The sequence below is a fragment of the Tauraco erythrolophus genome, chromosome W, assembly GCF_009769465.1.
Source record: "Tauraco erythrolophus isolate bTauEry1 chromosome W, bTauEry1.pri, whole genome shotgun sequence".
Classification (NCBI taxonomy): domain Eukaryota; kingdom Metazoa; phylum Chordata; class Aves; order Musophagiformes; family Musophagidae; genus Tauraco; species Tauraco erythrolophus.
Window position 1 is genome coordinate 17657263 of NC_141497.1, and position 18371 is coordinate 17675633.

The window sequence follows — 18371 nt, forward strand, 5'->3', positions numbered from 1 at the left end:
ATTTGACCTTTAAAATGATTGGTTTTGTTAGTTACATCACCTTATCAATATTCCTACCCTATAAAAATCATTGGTTAATTCTACTTATTTTTACTGATTACAATCCTTGATATTCAAATTAAGATGGGAAGGTGTAACAAAGGAGGGTTTCAAGCAGCAGAACTGGGGTCCGTGACCACTTCATTTATTTCTTAATCCAATAAAAGAACTCCCAGTGGTCATCTGGTGAGAACTCCATGGTTCTCTGGCTTAAAACAATACACATAGAAATCCAGCAACAGGCTGGCGGGTCTTTATGGTCCTTGGTTTAAAACATCCAGTAATTTTCTAGTGAGGCCTCTATAGTTACATATTAAACTTAACAATCCTAACTTGCACGTTTTGCTTTTCAGTTTTTCTATCTAACTTTTCTACTTGATTATTTTGTCAAAGTTTTGTAGCATCAGGTTACCTGTCCTTGCTTCCACCTTCTGTATGCTTCCTTTTCGTGTTTGAGTTTGGCCAGTGACATGGTTTAACCTCAGTCTGCAATTAAGCACCACACAGCTGCTCAGCTCACTCTCCCCTCAGTGGGATGGGAGAGAGAATCGGAAGGGTAAAAGTGAGAAAGAAACTTGTGGGTTGAGATAAAGAAAGTTTAATAAGTTGTCCTGGTTTTAGCTGGGACAGAGTTAGCTCTTCATTTTAGCAGCTAGAAGAGCTCCGTGTTTTGGTTTTACTCAGAGGCTCACTCTGAGAAGAATGTTGATAGCAAGCTGATGTTTGTGGTTGGCCAAGGACTTTTCAGTGTGCCGGAGTGCAGAAGCATGGCGGGATAAGGGGGGAGCATAGTCGGGACAAGGGGGCCACGATTCCCCTTGTGATTTGTGGTGGAACTTAAGATTGAGGGCCAAACTGGCCAATTAGTATTCCATATCATGCAGTGTCATGCCCAGTATAAAGGTGAGGGACAGCCGGAAAGAAGGGCTTTTTGCGCTTTGGCTCTTCCGCCGCTTTTGCTCTTTTGCGCTTCTGCACTTTTGCTCTATTGCTTTTTTTTTTTTTCTCTCTCTCCCAGTACTCCCACTCTAGGAGTACTATCTCTCTCTCCCCCTCTCTATTTCGGGGCCTTGCGTTCATCGGGGATTGTGACTTCAGGACGAGACGGGCTTCGGATAAGAGGGGGTCGTGAGCATCTACACTGTGTATTAAATCATCCGTATTAAATTGTTCTTATCTCAACTCACAGGTTTCCCGTTTCTCCTTTAATTCTCTCCCTCGTCCCTGGGGCTGGGGGAGGGTGAGTGAGTGACTGTGTAGGGTTCAGTTGCCGGAGCAGCCTAACCCATGACATAAGTAAAGCAAAAGCTGCGCACGCCAGCAAAGCAAAACAAGGAATTCATCAGCAGGTGGGTGTTCAGCCATCTTCAGGAAAGCAAGGCTCCATCACACATAACGGTTGCTTGGGAACACAAAACGCCATCGCTCCAAACATAGAATCATAGAATGGTTTGGATTGGAAGGGAGCTCAAAGATCATCTAGTTCCAACCCCCCTGCCATGGGCAGGGAAACCCTCCACTACACCAGGTCGCCCAAAGCCTCATCTAACCTGGCCTTGAACACTTCCAGGGAGAGGGCATCCACAACTCCTCTGGGTAACCTGTTCCAGTGCCTCACTGTGGAGAAACCTTTTGGCTGATGCAGCATCCTGTGAAAGTTCTTTCCCTATGCAGGCTAACTAAGAAACACCTGTGGCTCGTTACACTGGGAAAGTTACCTTGAAACAGGTGCTGTAGCATTCAGCCAATCACTCTGGGAGATGGATGGTCAAGTGACCAATAGCCTTGACCCATCTAGCAAACCATGTGACTCCTGACTATTTAAGGCAGGGCGTTTACTCCTAAGGGTGAGGCATTTCCTCCTGAGCCTTGGAGGAGTGTGGGCTTTCCTTAGAGTAGAGCCTGAAGCCTTTGCATTAGAACATTGGTCTGCTTGGAGCTGCCTGAAGCCTTCCAGCTGCGACAACTGGTGACCCCGACGTGATCCAGCCACAACTAAGATCTGAAGGTGCGTGCTTCTGTACACGCGGCTCCAAGGGACGAACTGCAAATTAGAATGATGGGACAAAGCTCCACAAAAGAAAACATGATGTTTTCCATTCTCAAACCTGCAATGACAGTTGCAGGGGCTAAAATAAGTGATGAAGCTCTCTGTGAGCTGTTAGATTGGGCGGCAGAGCATGAATGCCTGACCGACCTCAACACCCCCTTTAGCTCAGAAGCGTGGAAGCAGCTAGGGGATAAGCTAATCTATGAAACAGTATTTGGACGAAAGAACCTGACTGGTCTGCTACGTATTTGGGGAACTGTATATGATGTAATGCAGAAATGGATGGTAGAAAGGAAGGAAAAAGTATTGCCAGATTCTGATGAATCCACAAGTGAAGTTTGTGAAGGGGACGATGAATTATCTGAAAGGGGACTGACCACGGGTAGTGCACCAGTTGTGCCCCCGCTGTCCTCAGATATGGAGAAAGTTGTGGGGACTGCACAGAAGCTTTACCCCTCCCTGCGAGATTATGTCCAACCCAAGTGTCCTCCTTGTGATTTTTTGCGGGAATGCTCCTCCGGACAAGACAAAGCATCGGAGCGTCCCCCACCCTTCGCCCCAACAGCCTCCCCTTCTTCTGCGTCTCAACCGGCTACTTCAGCCATTACAGCAGAACGTGTTCTTCCTACTGCTCCGCCATTGGCCCCTCAACCAGACCAGGCACCACAAGGACAGTTCCCGGGCATGGCACCCTGGTTTACCGCAACTTCATGTCCTGTGGCATCACCCATAGCGCCCGGCTATCTGCCACGGGCACAAATGGAGCAACCCCAAACAACGCATTTCATAATACAGCAGGTTATGGCAGGCTTGCAAGGAATGTCGCAACAACTAACGGCATTGATGGAAGTGTTGCGGCAGGTTACTGCTGCCGAATCTGTACCGGGACAACCTGGGCTGGCCGTGCCAACCGGCCCAGAAACGACCCCGGAAGTGGTGCCAAGTATGCCACTGACAACAGCAGTGGCACCTTCACAGACAGTGGTGCCGACACAAGTTTCCGCAACCCAGACTGCATCTCCCCGGACTGTTCCACAACCGGCCACAGCCTCCGCCTTTACACGACCCGTTGGCCCAGCGTCTGCATCCTGTCAGAAGCCATTGGACACACCCCTGCCTGATAATGTTTCATCACTGCAGGAAGCCGTGGCGACAGTCAGACAACAACAAACATGGCCAGCCCACAACCGTCCCTGGACGCTTCCCGAATGCAAGGTGACTGTGCGTCCAAAAAATTCAAAACGGTTCTGGGAAGAAGTCAAGAGGCGGGCTCTGGAGGCTGGCGACTGGGATCTAATAGAAAAAGTTGGGTTGCCTGAAAAGGGGTCTGAGCAGATTGTTCAGGGAAGTAATAAACGAACAGAGGATCTTAGCCAAGCCTTCCCAGTACAAAAGGCGCTTCCTAACTGAGGTCAAATTGACAAACACGAAACCATGGCCTGGAAGGTAGTCCAAGACCTGCAAACCAAGGTAGCACAATATGGGTTAGACTCTCCTCAGGTCATGCAGATCATCAGGATATTAAATACTGACCTACTCTCCCCATTCGACATTAAACATCTAGGTCAAGTATTATTTCAACCAGTACAATATACGGTCTTTGAGGCCAATTGGAGAAGAATGGCTGAGAGAGCTGCAGCCGAAAATATGCAATTACGCCCCAACTGACCCCAGATACGGAGCTCCAGCAGATGCTCTACTGGGAGCCAATGCTTTCGCTGACCCCGATTTTCAAGCTACATGGCACCCCCAAGTTCTTGAGCAAGCCCAAAAGATCGGCGTGGGAGCTCTATTAAAGGGCATAGATATGGCTGCCCCAAAAACACGGTACGTGAAGATTTATCAGGGGCAGAAAGAACACTTTTTATCTTTCGTAGAGAAAGTTGCTGCAGCCCTTGAAAAACAGGTCGAAGATGAAAACCTGAGACAACTACTATGTAAGCAGCTGGCAAAAGACAATGCCAATGAAGAATGTAGAAAAATCATAAATTCCATGCCAGGGGAGCCTACACGAACAGAAATGATCGAAGCATGCTCTAAGCTAGAATCTGAAAGCTGTAAGTCTGCTCTGGCCACAATTCTATGGCCTATTCAACCCAAAAATGCTGACCCGGAACCGAAAAGACAACCTAAGAGGGACAATAGACAAAGACAGACGAGACATAGAAGAAACAAGGATAACAGGAGACCTGCTCGCCGCATAAGATGCGATAAGCCAGGCCACTCTGCGAGATATTGTGAATCCTTGTATCATGCCAATGGCCGACCCCTGACACGTTCGGGAAACTTCCCCAGGAGCGCAATGGGGATGTGCGCTCAGACAGAAATGTTTCCCCAGGGCATGATACCAACCCAGGCTTACTCAGCCAGCTTTCAGCCAGCACAAAGGGATCAGCCGGGGTGGATGTATGCACCGCAACAACAGTCGTCTTAGAATCCTGTCGGGTCTATAAGGTTCCCTTGGATGCGTTTGGGCCTCTAGGACATGGGCTAAGTGCATTATTGGTGGGCAGATCTAGTACCACCATTCAAGGGATCTTTGTTCACCCAGGAGTTATTGACGCTGACTTCACAGGACAAATTTGTGCGATGATTTCCACGCCCACCCCCCCTGTCACAATACCGGAAAAGATTCGGATTGCTCAACTTGTACCCTTCAAATCAAGTGTCCCTAAGGCAAAACGACAGAGTCGTGAAGGTGGTGGCTTTGGTTCCACAGGACTTCCGCAAGTTTACTGGACTGCGGATATCTCCAGCCAAAAGCCACAGATGACTTGCACCTTAATATTGCCAGATGCTCAGCCGTCCAGGATTCAGCTCCGAGGTTTGATTGACACAGGGGCTGATGTGACAATTGTCTCCTTCTCTGCATGGCCTCCTACATGGCCTTTAGCCCCCGCGGGGTCAGCCATTGCAGGACTGGGAGGAACCACACAGAGTTATCGAAGCAAACGACCTGTGGTGGTAAAGAACGCAGAGGGTCAAACAGCTACAATTCGGCCCTATGTCACTACAGCTCCACTCAACCTCTGGGGGCGGGATGTCTTGGCGGCCTGGGGAGTACGTATCGGGACAAATTTTTGATGGGGGCCACTGTACTGAAGGGCGCACAGTATTCTACGTTGCCTTTGCGATGGTTAGCAAACAAACCCATGTGGCAACCCCAGTGGCCCCTACCAAAAGAAAAATTAGTCGCCCTTCATCAACTAGTTAAGGAACAATTACAACAGGGACACCTTGAACCTTCTACCAGTCCCTGGAATACGCCTGTCTTTGTAATTAAGAAGAAATCAGGAAAATGGAGATTGCTGCAAGATCTCTGAAAAATCAATGCAGTAATGGAAAGCATGGGGGCATTGCAGCCTGGTATGCCCTCACCCACCATGATTCCAGCAGGGTGGGAAATCTTGATCATTGATTTGAAGGACTGTTTTTTCACGATCCCCTTACATCCTAATGACAAACCAAAATTTGCCTTTACTGTACCTGCGGTTAACAATGCTGAACCTGCAAAGAGGTATCAATGGAAGGTCCTACCTCAGGGCATGAAGAACAGCCCGACTATCTGTCAATGGTACGTTGCTCAAGCTTTGTCCGGAATCCGTAAGCAGTTCCCTGAAGCATACTGCTACCATTACATGGATGATATCCTGGTAGCAGCATCCACCCAGGACGAGCTGCTGAAGATACAGCCTCGGCTACTCGCTGCTCTGCATTCTTATGGATTGCAAGTGGCTCCGGAGAAAGTTCAACAGCATCCTCCTTGGAGATATTTAGGAGTCAAAATTTTGGACCAAACTATACAACACCAAGAGGTGCAATTCTCGAGTTCTATTAAGACCTTGAATGACACTCAGAAACTGTTGGGCGTCATCAATTGGTTACGTCCCTATCTAGGGCTAACCACGGCGCAACTTGCGCCGCTCTTCAGTATTTTAAAGGGGGACCCTGAGTTGAATTCACCTCGAAAATTGACTCCTGAAGTGCGACGGGCACTAGAGGAGGTTCAACAGGCCATTTCTGCTCGTCAGGTTTACCGAATAGATCCCTGCATTGATATTACCGTTTTTATTACCACTCCAGATTCTCATCCAACAGGTATCATTGGCCAATGGAACAAACAGTGGTCTGACCCCTTGCATATTCTGGAATGGGTCTTTTTGCCGCACCAACCAAAAAAGACAGCATCTACGCTATTTGAATTAATTGCTTGTCTGATAATCAAGTGCCATCAGCGCTGTCTACAATTGATGGCAGCAGATCCTGCAATAATTGTTCTGCCAGTACAGCAGGAATACTTTGAGTGGAGCCTTACTAACAGTGCTCCTCTCCAAAGTGTGCTGGAAAATTTCTCAGGACAAATTGCATACCATATGCCTAGCCATAAATTGCTGCAATTGGCAAGATCGACAAGCTTTACCTTGCGGCCAAAAAATAGCCGAGTGCCAGTACAAGGACCCACCGTCTTCACTGATGGGTCTGGGAAAACTGGGAAAGCTATTGTTACCTGGAAGGAGGAATCTGAGTGGCAGGTGCTGGAAGGCCATGAGTCAGGCTCAGCCCAGTTGGTTGAACTAAGGGCTGTTGCCATGGCCTTTCAACGGTTCTCGCAGGTACCTTTGAATTTGGTCACAGATTCTGCTTATGTGGCAGATATAACACAATGCTTAGATTGTTCACTTCTGAAAGAAGTGAATAATGCGGCTCTATTTTCTCTGTTAAAAACCTTATGGTGTGCAATTCAAGATTGAGTTCACCCATATTACATTTTGCATATCCATAGTCATACTAATTTGCCAGGCTTTATAACGGAAGGCAACGCCAGGGCTGACATGCTAGCTAACCCCGCATGGATAGCACCTCAGCCCGATAAGATCGCACAAGCCAAGGCATCGCATAATTTCTTCCATCAAAGTGCACATACCCTGCAGAAACAGTTCCACTTAACGCCCACTGAGGCTCGGGACATTGTCAGCGCTTGCGCTGACTGCCACGGACTTGCGGCACCTCTGCCATCGGGGGTAAACCCCAGGGGCCTAAAGGCCCTGCAGCTTTGGCAGACGGATGTAACGCATGTTCCTGAATTTGGCAGGTTTAAGTATGTGCACGTGTCTATTGACACTTTCTCCTCAGCTATGTGGGCAACTGCTCATACTGGGGAGAAAAGTCGCGATGCCATTGCCCATTGGAGACTCGCTTTTGCGGTCTTGGGCGTGCTTTTTTCTATAAAAACCGATAATGGCCCGGCCTACGTCTCACAGAAGACGCGGCAGTTTTTACAACTATGGGGTGTAAATCATACTTTGGGTATTCCGCATTCTCCTACTGGCCAAGCCATTGTTGAACGCGCTCATGGCACCTTGAAGTGTGTTTTAGAAAAACAAAAAGGGGGAATGCATGGAGAAACCCCACAGAGTCGCCTAGAAAAAGCGTTATACACAATTAACCATCTTACGGTGCCATCAAATTCAAATAATCCCGTTATTTTGAATCACTTTCTTTCGTTGCAGTCTTCAGGCGAGACGCACCTGCCCCGAGCGAAAGTCTGGATACGGGACCTACTCACTAAGACGTGGGAAGGCCCATATGAGCTTATTGCTTGGGGTCGTGGGTATGCTTGCGTTTCCACAGATACTGGGATACGATGGCTACCCGCAAGATGCGTCCGCCCTGACCTGCAACATCAGAAACAGAACAGGCAACGTCCGAACGATGGCCAGAACAGAGATCATCCATCAAATGACCCTTCTAATGGAAATAATGACATCGGCCATCAACCTGTTCCTTCCACGAGTAGAGACTAAATTTCAAGTCTCCGTCGGAGTCAGAATGTTAGAATTAATAACTAAATGTATGACTGGTTTGCTAGATGTATCTCCCATGGTATTGCTGAAAAATCTCCCTGCTTGATTTAAACTAATCTTAAAACAAAAAGGGGGAATTGTGGAGAAACCTTTTGGCTGCTGCAGCATCCTGTGAAAGTTCTTTCCCTATGCAGGCTAACTAAGAAACACCTGTAGCTCGTTACACTGGGAAAGTTACCTTGAAACAGGTGCTGTAGCATTCAGCCAATCACTCTGGGAGATGGATGGTCAAGTGACCAATAGCCTTGACCCATCTAGCAAACCATGTGACTCCTGACTATTTAAGGCAGGGCGTTTACTTCTAAGGGTGAGGCATTTCCTCCTGAGCCTTGGAGGAGTGTGTGCCTTCCTTAGAGTAGAGCCTAAAGCCTTTGCATTAGAACATTGGTCTGCTTGGAGCCGCCTGAAGCCTTCCAGCTGCGACACCTCACCACCCTCTGAGGGAAAAATTTCTTCCTTATATCTAATCTAAATCTCCCCTCTTTCAGTTTAAAGCCTTGTCTTATCACTACATGCCCTTGTAAAAAGTCCCTCTCCAGCTTTCCTGTAGGCCCTCTTTAAGTACTGGAAGGCTGCGATAAGATCACCCCGGAGCCTTCTCTTCTCCAGGCTGAACAGTCCCAACTCTCTCAGCCTGTCTGCATAGCAGAGGTGTTCCCATCCTCGGATCATCTTCGTGGCCCTCCTCTGGACCCGCTCCAGTAGCTCCTTGTCCTTCTTGTGTTGGGGACTCCAGAGCTGAACACAGTATTCCAGGAGGGGTCTCACGAGAGCAGAGTAGAGGGGCAGAATCACCTCCCTCGACATGCTGGCCATGCTCCTTTTGATACCGCCCAGGACATGGTTGGCTTTCTGGGCTGCCAGCGCACATTGCCGGCTCATGTTGAGCTTCTTATCAACGAGCACTCCCCAAGTCCTTTTCCTCAGGGCTGTTCTCAATCCATTCTCCGCCCAGCCTGTACTTGTGCTTGGGATTGCCTCGACCCACGTGCAGGACCTTGCACTTGGCCTTGTTGAACTTCATGAAGTTCTCACAGGCCCACCTCTCCAGCCTGTCAAGGTCCCTCTGGATGGCATCCCTTCCCTCCAGCGTGTCCACAACACCATGCAACTTGGTGTCATCTGCAAACTTGCTGAGGGTGCACTCGATCCCACTGTCCATGTCTCCAACAAAGATGTTAAATAGCACTGGCACCCGTACTGACCTCTGAGGAACACCACTCGTTACTGGCCTCCACTTGGACATTGAACAGTTGACCACAACTCTTTGAGAGCGACCATCCAGCCAATTCCTTATCCACTGAGTGGTCCATCCATCAAATCCGTGTCATTCCAGTTTATAGGCAAGGATGTTGTGTGGGACTGTTACCGAAAATCTGGAATAAGAAACTTATCAACACCAATGGGATGTAGATAAGCAGACACTTCTTTATTGCGGCGCTGGGTGCATGGGGGATATCTCCTCCTAGCATGCACACCTTGCACCGAAATTAAACTTCTTATATAGAGCTTACATATGCAAATCCATTAGGTAATCATACATAAAAATATTATTTCCCAAAAATCATTAGCATATTCTCCTCCTATTTCCGATTCTGCGCAATAAAAGGTAGAATCATCTAGAAATGAGTCTGGGGTGTAATATGGGTAGGTGGTTTGTGAGTCAGCCGTCGCGATCTCCCCCTGCCAGAATTACCTTTTGCTTAAGTTCACGGTTTCTGGCAGGTACCCATAGACCATTACGAAACCGTTACGGTTGGCTTTCTTCATTTTCATTAATCTAGACCTTGATAGCTACATGCATTCTTGTATTTCTATGTTGTTGTGGGTTAGGCCGCTCCAGCAATCGAACCCCACACATAGCCGGTCACTCCCCCTCCCCCACCCCCAGGAATGAGGGAGAGAATTAAAGGATAAATGGGATACCCGTGAGTTGAGATAAGGACAATTTAATACCAATAAGTAATACACAGTGTAGATGCTTACCACCCCCTCTTATCCGAAGCCCGTCTCATCCCGAAACTGCAATCCCGGACGAACGCGAGGCCCCGAAATAGAGAGGGGCAGAGAGAGAAATAGTACTCCGAGAGTGGGAGTACTGGGAGAGAGAGAAAAAAAAAGGCAATAGAGCAAAAGCGCAGCAAGCGCAAAAGAGCAAAAGCAGCGAAAGAGCAAAAGCTCAAAAAGCCCTTCTTTCTGGCTGTCCCTCACCTTTATACTGGGCATGACGCTGCATGATATGGAATACTAATTGGCCAGTTTGGCCCTCAATCTTAAGTTCCACCACAAATCACAAGGGGAATCGTGTCCCCCTTGTCCCGGCTATGCTCCCCCCTTATCCCGCCGTGCTTCTGCACTCCGGCACACTGAAAAGTCCTTGGAGTCTCACGTCCAACCACAAACATCGACTTGCTATCAGCATTCTTCTCAGAGTGAGCCTCTGAGTAAAACCAAAACACGGAGCTCTTCTAGCTGCTGAAAAGAAGAGCTAACTATGTCCCAGCTAAAACCAGGACATATGTAGGTATCATAAATCAGTTTACAAATCAACTTGTGCTTTGTACTACATGTTCCTACTAAATGATTCTGACCTATCCCTTTGATCCTGGTACAGGGCTATACAGGGAGTTTCATAGCAGCATGTGATTACTGTACGAGCATACTTTTCATTAAAAATATTTCTTATAATTCTATATTATTAAAATCAACTACAAACCATATTAACTACAAACTATTGATTAAATTTGAATTACCAAGATTCTAACTATCAGTAACATTTCCCCCCTTTGAAAGTGTTGAAAGCTATTTCAATATTTTTACTACTTTCACCTTTATTGTTTAATACTTACTTATCATCATGTTCAAAGCTAAGATTCGTTTCAGCATATTTTGGTGATGAACCGTAGTCTGGTTGAATAGTGGGTAACTCTCTCATGATTCTGTGATTGATTGCATTTGTATTAGCAAACTGTTTCTTTAAGCAATTGTATAATATCATGATCATCAGGAAGACAATTAGCAACAGAAACAGTTTTAACCAAAGATTGGATCCAAGAGCTTAGATTCCAGCCCAGTCCTTTTGAAAATTTTTCCTATCCAATCTTCTGACATGTCTTCTCGGATTGATTCTGTTTCCTTCTCAACTTTTTCTAGCAAATCCAAATCATGCTCTACATCCTGAGTAACGTTTGGAATGTGTATACGACAGTGGTCTAACTTTTCTTTGAGATATCCACATACCCCATGTTCTTTGAGTAGAAGCGCGTCTAAAGCCATTCTATTTTGAAGTGTCATTTTAGATGTTGCTTGCAATTGAATGTTCAATTCTTTGAACCCTTTCTTTGTAACATTTGCTAACTTCTCTACTTGACTTGTTAAATGATACAGCCATTCTCTGTTTCTATATGAGGCTATAGGATTTAGAAGAGACTCAAGAGCCCAGCTGATTTTCAGTCCTGTTGATGGTTCGTTCCAAATATCATCTGTCTTGGACCTTTTAGTTCGTTTTAGATTTAGATTTTCTAAGGGTCCTTTAAATGGTGATTTTTTCCAAATTGGACATAATGTTGGCATGCCTAAGGTAATTTGTTTAACTTTACCATCTAATGGTAAGTGAGTTGTCCAGGTCCCATCATTCAATGCCCACACTAAGTGTCCAGGATTGTACTTTTTTTACAACTTAAGAATGTTCCTTTTTTAATTTGATAATCTGCAGTCAATTGAAGATCATTTTTGAGTCCTCGACAGAAGCATCCATATCTTACTGCAGCTGCTAAAGGGGGAATTTTTGGTATTATTTTACTTACTGTACTACAATTGTAAATTTTCTCACATTTCCACCAGGATACTGAACTTTCCTTTTTTAGTGACGTAGTTCCTCTATCTGTTACTGTTGGCCAAACTCCATAAACTGACCCTACCCACGTAAAACACCAAGGGGTTTTCGCCATGTATTGAAATTGGGAGAATATAGCCATGAACCAAATTGATTCCCAAGTAAGTTCTTCCTTTTGTGAAGTTTGAACATTTTCTTTACATTTCCATTCCATTATTGTACGGCTTATATTCGTTTTTATTGGTTCATCATAAGAACACCATCCATAACCATATCCTGAATCTAGTCCTGTCAAACCTCCACTGATGTCTACAAAGTTTGAATTCAATAATTTTGTACATTCATCCTTACTTCCGGGGGACTTCCATTGTTTTCTAATATATCTCACTTGTTCATACCATTGAGTCACTGGCTGTTGTTCACAGTGAGTGGTCTCATTTTTATGTTCCTGATTAGTCAAATTCATAGTTAAGATTCCCCATGGAATAGATTCACCTACTGCCCTTGGTATTGGCAAACAAGCAGTAATCTGTGTAACATTCTGTAAATTGGCAAATCCTTTAATTAATCCTAATATCAAATTTTCGTCAGGTGTTTGAGAATTTCAATCACTTGTTCTGTTTCGAATTGTCTTTTGTTCCTACTCACCAAGTCAGCCCATGGTTTCACCAGTACTACTTTCCAGCATAAGATCCAAAGAACAATTAAAAACAGATATGAGAAATTAGACATGTTTCAGAGTCAGTTTCAAAGTCTCTGGGTCACGATTCACAATTTTCCAGGGTGCTGGTGCTTTCTTCACTCAAGTGTAATGTATCCAGGCTGTAGATTCTGCAATCTTGACTGCTGTGAAGGTTGTCAGCAATATTTGAAAAGGTCCTTTCCAGTGCTCTTGCAGAGGTTCAGAAGTCCACGTCTTTACGTAGACATAATCTCCTGGTTGGAAATCATGCACTGGAGTGTCTAAAGATAAAGGTCAATTCCAAATCACAGCACTCCGAATTGCAGCTAAGGTTTTCCCTAGAGAAAGCAAATAGTTATATACATCTTGTTTTCCTTTTACATGCATATTTGGATTTGGTTCCGGGGACTCATAAGGTTTTCCATACAACAATTCATAAGGACTGATAGAGGTTCCACTCTTTGGCTGTACTCTGACTCGAAGTAATGCCAAAGGTAATGCTTGGGGCCATTTTAAATTTGTTTCTTGACAAATTTTACTTATTTGTCTCTTTAGAGTCTGATTCATTCTTTCTACTTTTCCACTGGATTGTGGCCTCCAGGATGCATGTAAATCCCAGGCAATGCCTAATACTTTGTTAACGCTTTGGACTACTTCAGCAACAAAGTGTGGACCTCTGTCAGAAGAAATCCCAATTGGAACTCCAAATCTTGGAATTATTTCTTGTAGTAACCACTTTACTACTTCTTTTGCTTATGTGGTGCGACAGGGAAGGGCTTCAGGCCATCCTGTAAAAGTATCAACCCCCACCAGGATGTACCGGTACCCATTCTGTCTAGGTAATTCTGAGAAATCTACTTGCCAATAATCTCCAGGTTCTGTACCAGATTTTAACTTACCCATTTGGACTCTTTTCTTGATTACTGGATTATTTTTCAAACATATTTCACATTTTGCAGTTATCATTTTAGCTAATCCTAGCATTTTAACCTATACTACTTGTTTCTGTAAGGAAGTTACTAAAGCTTCTACTCCCCAGTGACATTCCTGATGCTTTGTTTGAATTATTTCTCTCATCAAAATGGGTGGAATCGCTACTTGTCCACTAGGGGTTACCCACCATCCAGCTAAGTTTTTCTTAGCATTTAATAACTGGCCTAATTTATCATCTTCCTCTGAATATTTTGGTTTTTCCCTAGAAAGGGCTACTGTTTTGGAGGGAATTAATGCCATTTGGAATGCTTGGGTTTTTGCTACTTTCTTCGCTGTTCTATCAGCTAAATTATTTCCAACAATTTCTTTTGTGTTTCCAATTTGATGTGCCTTACAGTGCATGATTGCTACTTGCTCTGGTTTCTGAACTGCTTGCAGTAATTGTAAAATTTCATTCTGATGCTTAATGTTTGATCCTTGAGAGGACAATAATCCTCTTTCTTTCCACAGAACTCCATGGACATGCACTACTCCAAAGGCATACTTGGAGTCAGTCCAAATGTTCACTTTCTTCTTTTCACTTAATTCTAGGGCTCAAATTAAAGCAATAAGTTCTGCCTTTTGGGCAGATGTGGTGCTTGCCAATGCTCTGGCTTCTATAACTGTGGTGTCTGTTGTTACCGCATATCCAGCATATCGGACTCCTTGCTCCATAAAGCTGCTGCCATCTGTATACAATTCCCAGTCTGGTCGCTCCAGTGGTACATCTTTCAGAACTTCACGACTGGAATAAACATACTCGATAGTAGCCAAACAATCATGTTCCAGTTGTCCTTCTTCCTGTGTAGAACTTAAAAACACTGCAGGATTTACTAGGTTAGTTGTTTTTAGAATCACATCATCCTGTTCGGTTAGTACCACTTGGTATTTTATCATCCGGCTTGGGGATAACCAATGACCCCCCTTTTGTTCTAGAACAGTTATCACCATGTGTGGGACATAGACCGTTATTGTCCTTCCCAAAGTCAATTTGGGAGCTTCCTGTATCAGCAGCACTGTTGCTGCCACCGCTCGCAGGCAACTTGGCCATCCTTTACTCACTGTGTCCAGTTGTTTGGAGAAGTATCTGACAGGTTGCTTCCAGCTGCCCATCTTCTGGGTCAACACTCCCAATGCTAGGTGTTGCCTCTCATGGACAAACAACTGAAAGTTCTTAGTTAAGTCTGGAAGTCCTAAAGCAGGTGCTGACATCAAAGCACGCTTTAATTCGATAAAAGCTTTTCATTGATCTGGTCTCCATACAAAAGGAGAAATCTTTTGGGCTTCATATAAAGGTTTAGCAATCAGCCCGTAATTCATGATCCAAAGGCGACACCACCCGGCCATTCCCAAAAATGCTCTGAGTTCATGAATATTTTCTGGTTCAGATATATTGCAAATAGCTTCTTTTTGACTTTTTTCCATTTGTCGCTGCCCTTTAGAAATTTCAAAGCCCAGATATATTACAGTCTGGCAAGCTATTTGGGCCTTTTTCTTAGATACTTTGTACCCATTTAGTCCCAGAAAGTTCAAAAGGTCTATCGTTACCTGGATACAGGTCGACTTTTCCTCTGTAGCAACCAGTATATCATCCACATATTGTAGCAGTAGATGTCCAGGTCTTGGTTTCTCTTGTTTCCATATCTCGAGTTCTCTCGCCAACTGATTTCCAAAGATCGTTGGACTGTTTTTGAATCCTTGGGGTAGCCTTGTCCATGTTAAGTGCATCTTTCATCCAGTTTGTGGATTTTCCCACTCAAAAGCAAACAGTTTTCTACTTTCTTTTTCCAAGGGTATACAAAAGAAAGCATCTTTTAAATCAAGCACTGTAAACCACTGATAGGTCTCTTTTAACGAAGTTAGTAATGTATACGGGTTTGCTACTACTGGGTAAATATCTTTGACTATTTGATTCATGCGGAAGCGGGATTTGGAGACCCCAGAGACGACTCAATATGAGTTAGCTGCAGGAATCTCGTTTATTGCGCAGTTCTTATTGCTTATATAGACAACTTTTGTCAGTCATCTTGAGACCACACCTTTTCTACAGCATTATTGGATGATACATATGCTTGTCGTGTTTAACAGGCTATTTCAAAAAACACCCGCCTAGCGAAGCTCTGCTCTAAGCAAACACTACCCCCTTATCATACTGCATAGTTTTCTTATCCTTAACTTAAAGGGCATTCCGCCCCTGAGGCCTAACTTCCCAGCTCCCGTCTTTATTCACACAGGGTTTTCTTCGTGCAGTCTCTTCAAAAATCCACACCCCAAAAGATTCACTGCTCTTAAATCCTGTACCAGCCGGTATTCTCCGGATGGTTTTCTGACTGGCAAGATAGGAGTATTATATTCGGATTCACATTCCTCTAAAATCTTATACTTCAAGAATTTGTCAATTAATTTCTTCAATTCCTGTTTGATTTCTGGTTTAATTGGATATTGTTTTAATTTAACTGTGGTTGCCCCTTCTTTTAATTCTACTTTAACAGGCTCTGCCAGTTTTGATTTGCCAGGGATATCCGTTTCCCATACTGTGGGAATCACAGCAAAATCTACATCCGAAGGAATTTCTTGTCCCTCGGTTGTTTCTTGGATCATCAGAATTTCACCTGGTTTTGATTCTGGTATTTTTAAGAGAATCTCTCCTTCTTCAAAACTAATCTGAGCATTTAATTTAGATAATAAATCTCTTCCTAATAAGGATACCGGACATTCAGGTACATACGAAAATTCATTGGTAATTACCTTTTTCCCAAATTTTAAGTCCAGGGGTTTTAGGAATGGTCTGCTTTCCTCTTTCCCTGTGGCCCCTATAATATTTGCTGGTTTTGTTCCAATTTTTCCTTTACAGGTGTTTAATACCGAAAACATTGCTCCAGTATCCACAAAAAATTTAACTTCCTTTTCTCCCAGCTTAATTACAACCAGAGGCTCAGCTGGGTTCCCCTCCGGTCCCCTTCAGTTATCTAGCATCATGATTTTAACTATTTCTTGCTGAGCATTTCCTTTTCTGGGGCAGTCTCTTTTCCAATGTCCTTCTTCCTTACACAAAGCACACTGATTCATACCAAGGGGAGTGTTAAAATTCCTGCCATCACCGTTCACAAATCCTCCTCTTCCACCAAATCCTGAACCTCTTCCCCTGCCTCGTCCTCTATTCACTGTTCCTGTCATGACTGCTAGCAGTCTGCTTTCCCGAGACTTTCTTTCCTCCTGTTCTCTATTAGAGGCCCTGAGCAACCTGATCTAGTTGGAGATATCCCTGTTCCTTGCAGGGGGGTTGGACTAGATGACCTTTGAAGGTCCCTTCCAGCCCTAACCATTCTATGATTCTATGATTCTATTATTATACACTTTCCAGGCTGCTTCCATCATTTTATTTAAACTCCTAGAATCTTCTCCCTCTAATTTCTGAAGTTTCTTCCTTATGTCTGGTGCTGATTGTTCATTAAAAATCAAAGCCAATTGTATTTGTGCTGCCTCAGTTTCTACTTTTAAATCAGTATATTTCCTGGCAGCTTCCTTCAGTCTCTCCAGAAATGCTGAGGGAGATTCATTTTTATCCTGCCTTACTTCATACAATTTAGACCAATTCAAAGATTTAGGCATAGCATGTTTAATTCCATATAAAATCCATTTTCGATACCGACTCAGTCTCTGTCTGTGCTCCACATTATTTGGATCCCACTGCGGATCCCCAGATGGAAAATTCTGTTCCAGAGTTCCAGTCATATTTTCATTCAGAACTGCTGCTTCAGCCTGTGCTCTACCTGCTTTCAACACCATTTGCTTTTCTGTATCCTCCAGTAAATTATCTAGAATCACCTGCAAATCGCTCCAGTCTGGGTCCTGTGTTCTAATTATAGTATCCACCACTCTTCCTACTCTTTCAGGATCTTCTCTATAAAGTCCGGCTGCCTGTTTCCAAGCCAACAAATCGGTAACTGAAAAAGGCACCTTTACATACACCGGCCCATCGTTGCCAGCTCCCTGCCGCAGGGGAGCTATTGTGTGTGTTTGCTGTCGAGTTCTCCGAGAAATAGGAGTATGAATTACAACCTCAGAGGGACCCTCTCCGGCATCCTCAATACTACTGCTTTCTGGTTCTTGCATCTGTTCCTGATATTCTCGACCTCGATTCCTTTCTCTCCTAGGAGGAGATATATCTAATTCTGGTCCCTCATCAGCTTCAGAAATAATCCTCTTTTTCAAACAATCCTTTCCAATTTCACACACTGAACAACACTTTTTCTCCTTTTTATTCCCTGTAGCAACAGCCAATATCGAACCATTTCCATACGCTAGTTTACACTCTTTCTGCCAATCTTTTCTTTGTCTCAAATAGAAAAACAAATCTACATAAGGTATTTCATCCCATTTCTCTTCCCTTCTACAAAACAGCATTAACTGAAAAATAGTATTATAATTCAAAGTACCATTCACAGGCCATACTTCTTGATCTTCTAACGTATACAACGGCCACCACTGATTACAATATTCAATCATTTTGTTCTTTCGCAAATCATCTCCTATATTTCCCCAATGTGCTAATAAACATCCTAATGGAGAAGTTTTCGGGATTTTGTCATTTGCAGCCAAATTACTCATACTTTTACTTTTAAACAAATGAGTTAACTTAGATGCCATGATATAACTGTTTTACAATACAATATACAATCACTCAAATCTGTCGCCTTGTTTTTCTCCGACTGCACCCCTCGCGGGATAACAGAACCACGGATCCGAACCTTGCACTCGCTTCGGAACTACGTCCCATCTCAGTCACCCACTCACAAATCCTATAGAAATTGCTTCGGTCCTCCACCGGCCAAATCTCTTGCGGGGGATTGGAACTGCGGTTAGAAAACTCCGCACTCACTTTGTGCTTAATTGCACATCTCTCTCTCACGGTCACACTCGCACAGT